Source organism: Oculina patagonica, chromosome 5 (assembly GCF_052425735.1).
Source record: "Oculina patagonica isolate OP01 chromosome 5, crgOcupat, whole genome shotgun sequence".
In the NCBI taxonomy this organism is placed as follows: domain Eukaryota; kingdom Metazoa; phylum Cnidaria; class Anthozoa; order Scleractinia; family Oculinidae; genus Oculina; species Oculina patagonica.
In genome coordinates this window covers 16480815-16490362 of record NC_135762.1, presented here as the reverse complement: position 1 = coordinate 16490362, position 9548 = coordinate 16480815, and positions in this window count along the sequence as shown.

Here is a 9548-nt window from a genome sequence, read left to right as displayed (position 1 = left end):
TTGTATGATCTTTTGATGGCTTCAGAAATCGTTTATACAGCTGAGTTAACATACCTTTTCTTGATGGTTCAAAACGTCGTGTTTATTCTTTTGTTCATTTGTCCAAACTGTCGATCAAGTTGCGAGGTGTTTATTTATTGCAAAAGGTTTATAATGTGATGTGACAAACGGATATGAAACGGTGTGAAAATTGTTATAGCAACAGTATGAAAAAAACTGGAATTAAATTCCTTGCATCCATCACCCAGAAAGGAATAAGTTCATTTCCAACCGATCAAAAGTTCGAACTTTTTCAGTTGGTGCTAATGTCAATCAAAGACTGCCATAAAAGGCAGGCCATTACTTCATAAGGCACCACGATACGACATGCCCTCCGATTGGCTGAAAACTTTTTAATTAACTGAAGAATGGCCGATCAATCAATCAATCAATCAATCAATCAATCAATGATCAGTCAATCGGTCAATCAATCAATCAAACAATCAGTTTAGCTGTCTGATTTTAAATCGATGTATTTGACCAGTTTACACGTACGTCATAAAAAATGTATAAATGATAAGATTAAAAATTCACCAATGCTTCGTCTAGGAAAATTCACTCGCCCATAAACTTGCGGCTGATTTTCCTTTTTTTGACTAACCATCATTCAAATTATCCAAGACAATAAATTTATAAAAAAAAAACGATTTTGCAATGATTCCGCTGTATTTTAAAATTTGTAAAAAAAATACAAAAAACTATATAATACTTTAAAAATACGTTTCCGAGAGCAATTGTAACCTTGCATGATCCCCAGGAAAAAATTTGAATTCCGGGTCAGCGGTTTTTAAACTTGATTGTCAATAAACATTGCATAGCAACTCCACTGACCAAGATGACACCCATCGACAGCTTGTCACATGATGGGAATGGCGAAAGCGCTCGAAAAGCGCACCTGTGCAAATCACTGATGGCCTTTGCATGTGACGTCACCAAAATTCTAAAATCACAGCTACTGCCTAAAATGCCGTCGTTTTAATTATTTAGATTGTCAATTTGAAAAACAAATGAAACAAAATTTCCGTAAGTGAGGGCTACTGATATCGGTGGCCACAATTAACACCATTGATAAAACAACAGCTCGGCCGTGGGTCTTAAAACGGCGGATAAATTGGTCAAGTGCGTTGCTCGGAGTCCAGATATGAATTTGTGGAAACCACAATTATTTTCCACAGTTGTAAAGTAAATAAATGGGGATAGACGGGCCCACGCCGCCTCCGCTATTCCTACGGTCATGTTTAAATCATCCAGCCCATGAACTATTCCTCAAAAGTCCGTGGCGGGAGCGCCGGAGCAACGTATTTAGCACAAAGAGGTCCTTCGAATTCGATTGACAAAAGTCACATTTTGTCGATTTCAATTAGAAACACTGCTTTGTGGTGTCACTGCATGCTCGCACTGCACCTAGAGAAATTGCGTCTATGATTAGAAAAAAAAATACCATGAATTCCCCGACCAAGGTCCGCACCTTGCAAGAAACACCACTTTGACTGTGGCAGTATCAGTAATCAACCACCCCGCCCAAGAAAACTTGTCTTCCTGAAGGATGTGTAAATTGAGAATATCCTCGTTGTTTAAAAAGAATGCAGAAGAAGCTGGGTTATTTAATTAAGAGTAAACATTACTGAGATAAGTTACTCGAGGTAACATGGTATGTTGCCTTTAAGCTTTTTCTGGACTAAATAAGATTTTATTTTGCCAATTGCAAATACCGCGACAGTGTGTTTGCAGGTATGGTGGCACCCCAGGGAATATATAGGGACATTTTGCTTCTCACTCATGAATGCTGTTGAATCTCGATTATAATCCTGGGCTTACACAACTTCGTAAGGGGTTTTGTGCGGCTTGTAACTCCGATGGGGATGGGCCTCATTTGCCGACAAGTTGAGGGTATCTTTACATTCAGAAGTATCAGGATACGTTTCCGACATTCCAATCTAAGCTGAATATATCAATAGTTCGAAATTCAATATTTTGAGAACAAGAAAAATTGAAGGAACAACCCCTTTGATGGTGCATGGAGTTTAAGAGAAATGCTGTGTGTACACTTGCATTATTATTAATCGGGCGTGGCCGATTTATAGTTTACCCTTTGGTCGTCCTAGAGCGTAGTCTCCTGGCGCGGCCAAAAAGACGGGGATAGCTTGGGGTTGCTACAAAACCGCTACGGGTGACGCATACCGCAATGGTTTTCATTTTAGTTTTGACAGGAAATCGTTGCAGGCACACTTGGTCGACTTTTGGGTTAATGTGTAATCAGGTTGTGTTTTTTTGCTTCGGCGGAAGGACAGAGAAAAAAGCTTACGGGGCAAAGTACAGTATGGGGCCCAGTTCTCGGCCACTTTTGACGTAAACTTGTATTTCTTACCTCAGAAGAACCGCAGGAACTTGAAATTTCTCCCAGAGCTAGCTACATTATTCAGCTTTTTGGTGTAAAGCTATCGACCGGTCAAAAATTAATTTGCCCGAGCAATAATAAAAATAAAAGCTCCATTTGTGGGCCCAGTTCTCGGCCACCTTGGCCCAGTTCTCGGCCACTTTTGACATAAACTTGTATTTCTTACCTCAGAAGAACCGCAGGAACTTGAAATTTCTCCCAGAGCTAGCTACATTATTCAGCTTTTTGGTGTAAAGCTATCGACCGGTCAAAAATTAATTTTCCCGAGCAATAATAAAAATAAAAGCTCCATTTGTGGGCCCAGTTCTCGGCCACCTTGGCCCAGTTCTCGGCCACTAAAAAGCTTGTGCGTAATTATCTGTAAAAAAATGCTCAATTAATTTTCACAGTAATAAAATCACTCTGTAAACCTATTTATACTATATCGATCCCAAATTATTTTTATGATGCTTTGTTTTACTTTAGAAAAGAAGGATTTTAACGCGCCTAGTTGCCTATGTGCAGGTTCTGGCAAAACCGCATTGTGTGACCCGTGCATTTTATAGATGGTTTATTTTGCAGTGAAAAGGTTTTGAAAGATTTAGGTGTTGTAGAAATAGTAGACAAGACAAGAGTCAGCTCAAAACTTAGAGATAAGATTGAACTTTATTTTTAAAACATTTATTTCTTTCATTCTGGCAGCAGCAGATGAAATTATATTAAAAACCAAGCGCTAAGCTGTGATAGCGAGCAGGGTGGCCGAGAACTGGCAAATACGCAAACGTCGCAAGAAAAAATTTCGAAGTAAATTAAGACCAAAAAATACAACGGTTCAACGAAAAGTTAACTAAAGCAGAAAGCTGAATTATTCTACGTTTCACATGCCAAAAATTAGCTCGTATGGTGGGGGCTTTTGGATAAAATACGAATTTAACTACATCCATGAATTTGGAGCCGTAAACAAACAACTACCTCCGCGTAAACTCGACGTGTGAGCTTTCTATATCGAATTGAACGATCAAACTCAAGATACTTAAAGCACATGAATCAGTCTATCGTTTGAAGGAAATACCTTTTTCTTTTGATTCAACTGGAGTGTGAAAAAACGCGTTAAACACAAAGTGGCCGAGAACTGGACCCGGCCCCATACTGTACTGATATTCACCATTGTGAAATTGCACTTACTTTGACAAGTTAAAGTTATTTTTGTAAATGAAAAAGGTAACGTCATTGATGTCACGCAGTGTTTTTTTTTAGCAAACTAGATGGTTTGCTGGTTTCTGACTATGAATGGGGGTGTGATCTTGCGGTATATTTTTTGAGCCTGACTCCGCCGTAAAACTTTTTTTTTATTTAGCAAGAACTGTGTCGATTTTCATTTCTGAACAATTGGTCGTCAAGTCGTTTGTCACAAAGAGTAGAATGTTTGTACAGCATGTTTTGGAATTATTTTAGATTTGGTTAGTAAGACGCTTCTGAAGACCTGAGCAAAACATTGGGAATGTACAGTATTAATAGGAACTTGAATGGAATTTTTCACAAGTTGGATAAAGGTATCAACTGAAAAAAATGGAATTCAAAATGAGAACTTGGATTTTGTTGTAATTAAATTTTAACGCGGATTGGATGCATAATATCACGGCTTTGAAAGTCTTCAAATAATTAGAAAGGTTCCTTTCTTCCTTTTGATCTTATTGTTATTTTCATGTATTGATTATTCGAAAGTGGTTTTCGTTGATACGAAAAAAAAACGGGTTTTCACTGAATTGCTTGAAGTATTTTTAGACGTGATAATGTTGGCTTAATCAAATTACATTGTGCACGAAATATTTGTTATTCTTTTGTCTTGAAACTTTGAGGAAATTGAAATTTTTGTTTGACAGTAGTGTATGAAAGGCATTTTATAGAACTGAATAAAAAGGTTATTTCAAAGATTTATTTTGCCTGATTTTGAAGGGTTTCAGGAGTTTTAAAGAGTGCTGGTAAACGGCTGTATGTTGTTTGTGATTACGGATCTTATTTAGTTTCGAACGCTCTAATTTTTGAAAGGTTAAAACAGGTTAAAACCGGGCGGTTTCATGAGTTTTTTGGGTAGAAAGGTACGGTGGTGGTAAAAAAAAATGTTTAGAAAGGAATGACTGTAGTAGCACGTAAGTCGGAGGTTTGCGTGAGTCACGGGGTATAGTATGCGTGAGCTGGATTTCCGGCGTCATAACGGCATGTTTTGTTTACTGAAAGATACACTCGACGTTTAGTTAGCTTAGTCGGCTTGGGAAACTATTTTAAAAATGAATGTTGTAATAATTAATTAATAGTAATCTAGAATTAACCCACTCTCGATTGGAGTCTGTTCTGGATTCGCGCTACCTTTTCGCCGCGAAGGAATTTTGTAAAATTTCGCTAGTGGAAAGAGGTACTGTAAGAACAGTATCAATAACTCAAAAGGAGGAACTTCTTTGTAGCTCTGAATTAAGACGTATGATAAAATTTTAGAATAAGAAACTTTCGATATATGGTTTTCATATTGTTTTTGTCAATTTCCTTTTGTGGCAGATTTTTTGAGAATCAGCTTTTCTTTCGTGTGATGACAGACACAGGACAGAACGAGAGGTGAATGAGAAAGATGCCGAAGATGAATAGGCACCGAAAAACGACAAGAACCGTCAAGGACTTATCTTTAGAGGGCGGGGAGTTTTGGCATACTGTATTTCGAGGACTGGACTGGACTAGTAAAACGCGGACTAGTAAAACGCGGACTAGTAAAACGCGGACTTGTAAAACGCGGACTAGTATAACGCGGACTAGTAAAACGCGGACTTGTAAAACGCGGACTAGTAAAACGCGGACTCAGGTAAAACGCGGACTTGTAAAAGGAGGACTAGTAAAACGCGGACTAGTAAAACGCGGACTTGTAAAACGAGGACTAGTAAAACGCGGACTTGTAAAACGCGGACTTGTAAAACGAGGGCTTGTTAAGCACGGACTTGTAGAACGCGGACTTGTAAAACAAGCGCTTGTAAATCGGATAAAACTAAACGGTTTAGCGAGCGAAACAATTTGTGTTTGAAGCTCTTGTGTGTTTCTTCGACGGCATATTTCTAGCTTTTTTGAGCACTCTATGGTCTGTTTTAGCGTGGAGATGTTTTTGCAGTATAGCACATGTTCGTTCTGCAAACCCCTACTAAAACAACGGGATTGATGCTATGAGTTGTGTGCATATGTTTCTTTCTTTCCACTTCTTGACGTCTGTTGAGTGCAGTCGTTTGTATTGCTCGCACGAGGTAGAACGGGGCCCGTCCAGAAATCAACAGTCAATCGTAAATAAAGGTGACGGGCCTACACGACTCCTACGTTCGTGACATTAGAATATTTGCCGTTAAATGTTTAAATTCGGTCTTTCGACCTTATTTGCTTCTGACTTCTTTCTGAGGGTACTGTTTTAATTTGGGGGCAGTATGTGGTAAATAAAGGTGACGGGCCTACACGACTCCTACGTTCGTGACATTAGAACATTTGCCGTTATATATATGTTAAAATTCGGTCTTTCGACCTTATTTGCTTCTGACTTCTTTCTGAGGTTACTGTTTTTTTGAGACATTATGTATTGAAGAGAGCCGTAAGATGATTGTGGCCAAGGAACTCGAAGTGTCTAGAGGCGTTTTACAAGTCCGCGTTTTACTAGTCCGCGTTTTACTAGTCCAGTCCAGTCTACAAGTTAAAGACACATCAAGACCACCCCACTGTGAATTGCCATCGCACAGACAAAATTATAGTCAATATCTTATGTGTTTTTAAGAGAATTACATAAGAACCAAGGCATGTCTTGTCTTGCCTTACATTGACATGCAATAATTTGGAAATACTAAGCTCGTAACAGTTTAAGACAGAATCCATCAGGAATTTGAGTAACAAAAATTTGAGTTACGCAAAAATTGAGCGCGCACCAGAATAATTTAAATTCTTGTGTTCTTTCATACCTTGTTAAAGGCTTGACATGTGATAACACCAACATAACACCAACATCAGTTCTTTATCAGTGGGGATTGAAGAAAAAAATGGAAACATCATCACACAGTTGACCCCCATGCAAAAACACTCCAGGATGTCACGGGACTGTTTGGTGTCCGTCTGCCAATTTCTAACTTCAAATTCCAAGGTTAAATTCACATTAAATTTTCAATATTTCTTAGTTGTCTAAATTTTACTAATTCTTTTAAAACCTGCCAAACATCCCCAAAAATCACTCAAAAAATTACAAAATACCGCAATACATAGATACATGGGATGAGTGAAGTTTCCTTGGATTCCTTGAAACACCAACAAGATATTTCCGTTTAAGGTGGCTGATAATGGGTTTCAGTATTTCCCAGTCCTTATACTTTGGTTCAGGACTAAAAGCCTTCATCAATTGCTATTACAGTAATGGTATGAAACAAATGTTCAATCATTCATCAACAAGTTGTGATCATTTTCTTGACAATAGTAGTTCCCCGGTAAACAGTTGTAGTACTGTCCCATCAAAGTGCAATGCCTGGAAAATACCGAAAAGCACACGGCCTTCAGGTGAAACCGCACCTTACAGTATTACCAATACACTGCACTTTGCTAAGTCTTAAAACTTTACATTGTCTAGTCGTCTACTTCAATCGTTTATTTGTATTGTGTGAGATACATTTATAAATTGAAACCATCATGTCATTAAGTAATAATGCAATCTCGACAACGTTCTAGATATTATATTATGCACACTAATACAGCTCATGCAAGCCCTGTGACTTACACAAACACAATCGGACTGAGTGCTACTTAAGTAACTGCTTCGTGGTTTCTGCTGTACTGAACCCTGCCTTTCAAGGCAAAGCGCCCGATTTTAAGCTTCTCAAGCTTCTCAATTTTCTTGTTTACAATTTATTTTCTATTTAAGGTTTTACGGTGCTCTGAAAGGAGGTTACACCTCACAGAACACATTTGTGTACTAAACGCTTTTTCCTCAACTAGATCCAATCTCGAGCCTAACAAGATCAGATGTCGGCTGGCGAAGATCAATCCTTCATGGAGGGCACAAAAAAGGGTAGACCTCTTAAACCCTGCCACCCGTCCCCTCCCCTCCCCCTTCTGTTATGTATTTGAAGAGTTATTTACTTGGTCAATAGACCCTTTGCATAAATGGCGTCTTCATTTGAATAACACGTTCACGTAAAAAATCCTTTGTCTAAAAACACCCACACGAGGCTAAGGATGTACATAGTATTGTTATTCAAATTTGGGCGCCATTAATGCAAAGGGTCTATGGTGAGATGTATTACGGTGTATCTTTTAGCAGGGAAATCCATTCAGTGCATGCTCTCAGTAGAGAGAGAGTGCATCTAGTCGGAATGATTTCTAATTGTTACATCCGTACTACTGCCACGTGACATTTCCCTAGGGTATACGTAGTACGCGTGCGAATTTGTGCACAGTAAATTTTTGAGTTTTGGAATAGTGTCCAGACAGTTCTTCAACGTGCTTTGAAAAGTCTATCAAAGCTTTCACAGCCTAAAGTAAGCATTGTCACGATGAAAAGAAAAGTTTTTCTAAGTTATAAAAGTTAAAAAAAATCGATAGGTTATGACTGTCTGTTAATCGTTTTTGAGACAATCAGTCGCACTTATCATAAGCGCGTGTTGTCGGCATTCCTAAACGCGTGAAAAGTCGCTTGTTTTTTTTTATTAGGCTGTAACAAGAAGGACTAAAGTAGCTCGTATTTTTATAAGCTGTTATAAGAAGGACTAATAAAAGTAATAAACATGTTTATTAATATTAATCTTTTGCGTATCAACTAAGGGCACATTTATTTGCAACATACGCAAATCTACCGACGCGACGCGATTCAAAACTAACAAGCATACCACTTTCAAGTCAATGCGTTGTGTGAGTGTCAAGGGCAATTTTCGGGAATAAGAGTGCTTACAGTCTATTCGTTATATTGTTTCCATTTTCGTTTCACATCTGTAATGAAAATTAAAAGGTATACAGCCTGAGAATGCAGATCGATTTCCGTCCGTCATTGTAGGTTTCGCGACGCTTTCTGGAGTGAATTTGCGTACAAAATGCAAATTTAACGCGCGGAGTGAGTGTTAGGAAAAAGTATCTATATACCGGTATGTGTCTAATTCCACGACTCTGTTAAGCTGGTTTTGTAATTTTCGTTCCCTCTCTTCAATAAGTTGCTTCTCTCGATTATATTCTTCTATCCATGCATCGTCCGCTAGAGGTTCTTGAGAGTAAGCGCGTTCTTCTTTGTTACTCTTATCTTCTACTGCAGTGCAAGCGAACGATTCGAGTTCTTCGGACTCGATCTCTTCGTTCGAATCAGATGAACTGCTAGTCACGTCTTCTTCAGATAAGAAATCGCTGTCTTGTGAGTATTCCATCCAAACTCGAAGAATTCTTGGGAAAAACAAACCTTATGTTGTGGCTGTCAAGCAAATAAACAAATGCAAACGCTTCGAGCGGTTCCTGATATGACGTCACTCATCACCAATCCTCGATCACGCGGTCAACTTCTTTGGGCGTGGCCGAAGCGGGAACTTTAAAGCTCGATTTTGCAGCGAAAAAGTGGCGGAATCCAAAAATTTCTTTTAGGATACTTGTTTATGCATTAAAGAGATACGAAAACCACAGAAAACCTGTAGGCTGGATAGACACTTTAAGTGTGCTTTTTTGTACGTCGGTTTAAGTACCAGCTTATGAAAGCTACATTACATTTGAAATAAAAAGTCTACCTTCCCCCTCCCCTCACCTTATATTCGAGTGACTAATTAAACTTTGAACCTGGCTTGACTTTATTTTAAACCCCCACGCCCCCCCCCCCCCCCCGCTCCGGTTTCTTTAAAGGCTACATAATGCTCTGTGAGGATCGATTATAGTGCTTACAGAATACAACTACGCACCAAATTCTTACTCCCCCAAATTCATACATCTCTAGCCTAGCAAGATCAAAAGTGGGCAGGCGTAGATGTATCCTTCGTGGAGGGCACAAAAACAAAGGATCTTGTTACCAAAACCCCCTCCCCCCTGTCCCCCTTTCCTGCCCTCTGCCACTTAGCCTAGCCCAGATCTAAGTTAATAATCGGTATTCTTACAATCAATG